A 1,766-nucleotide genomic window follows, 5' to 3' on the forward strand; every position below is an offset into this window, starting at 1 on the left:
GGCACTAAAGTCTAGGAACCAACGGACATCAGCAAGGAGAAATGACATTACAGTGGAAGCCAGTTAATTGCACGTCGGATAAACGCACACTTCGGTCAATTGCACGGAATCCCCGAATCCCGTGGCGGTGCGGTCCAACTGGGTGACTTCGCATTATCGCACACGCCGGATAATTGCACGGAATTCGCTGGCAAATTGGGTGTGCAATTAAGCGGCTTCCAGTATTATAAAGCATGTTAGGTCCTACAAACTGGGGCATTTGAGCTGCATGGTGTTGGTCCAGTGGATAGGATACCTTGTTGGGACACAAAGTACGTCGGTGGTCGAGAGCAAAACTGGCCACCGGAAACCTCTGTGGTGTAAACAGCGCTCACAGATAACTGTTTCACTCATCGCTGTGTCTTGGGATACATGGATTTTGTGGTGAAAATAAATAAGGAGAATGTTCAAAGTTTTCGCTAAATTCTGGTACATCTCCCCCGGGATAGCTTGTGGTTAGTGACGACAAGTGTGATGAGACATATCCAGGCTGTGGTGTTGGTAAAATCTGAAGGGAAACATGAAGACATGTACAGCATCTCAATAATCTTTGGTAACGAGAAGTTATTACTTAAAAATAATGAGCGTGTTTTCTTTAAAACTATTACCCTTGTCATGGAAGGTTAGGACCCAGATCCTTTCAAATGTTATATTTGTTAATTTGAGTTCTCACGCGTTCATCTGTTTCTATAGGTTTGTGTCGATCAAGTTATAGCTGAGTATCAGCCTGGCTCGTTTACTGGGGCTCCTATACTCACCCCTCACCAACCTGGTTAGTTTACCCCTCGACTACCTGGTTAGTTTACTGGGGCTCCCATACTCACCCCTCACCAACCTGGTTAGTTTACTGGGGCTCCTATACTCACCCCTCACCAACCTGGTTAGTTTACCCCTCGACTACCTGGTTAGTTTACTGGGGCTCCCATACTCACCCCTCACCAACCTGCTTAGTTTACCCCTCGACTACCTGGTTAGTTTACTGGGGCTCCCATACTCACCCCTCACCAACCTGGTTAGTTTACTGGGGCTCCCATACTCACCCCTCACCAACCTGGTTAGTTCACCAACCTGGTTAGTTTACCCCTCGACTACCTGGTTAGTTTACTGGGGCTCCCATACTCACCCCTCACCAACCTGGTTAGTTTACCCCTCGACTACCTGGTTAGTTTACTGGGGCTCCCATACTCACCCCTCACCAACCTGGTTAGTTTACTGGGGCTCCCATACTCACCCCTCACCAACCTAGTTAGTTTACCGGGGCTCCCATACACACCCCTCGACTACCTGGTTAGTTTACTGGGGCTCCCATACTCACCCCTCACCAACCTGGTTAGTTTACTGGGGCTCCCATGCTCACCCCTCACCAACCTGGTTAGTTTACTGGGGCTCCCATACTCACCCCTCACCAACCTGGTTAGTTTACTGGGGCTCCCATACTCACCCCTCACCAACCTGGTTAGTTTACTGGGCTCCCATACTCACCCTCACCAACCTGGTTAGTTTACCGGGGCTCCCATACTCACCCCTAACCAACCTGGTTAGTTTACCAGGGCTCCCATACTCACCCCTCACCAACCTGGTTAGATCTGGTTAGTTTACTGGGGCTCCCATACTCATCCCTCATCAACCTGGTTAGTTTACCGGGGCTCCCATACTCACCCCTCACCAACCTGGTTAGTTTACTGGGGCTCCTATACTCTCCCCTCATCAAGCTAGGGTGAGTATGG

The sequence above is a fragment of the Branchiostoma floridae genome, chromosome 2 (genome assembly GCF_000003815.2).
Source record: "Branchiostoma floridae strain S238N-H82 chromosome 2, Bfl_VNyyK, whole genome shotgun sequence".
Lineage (NCBI taxonomy): Eukaryota > Metazoa > Chordata > Leptocardii > Amphioxiformes > Branchiostomatidae > Branchiostoma > Branchiostoma floridae.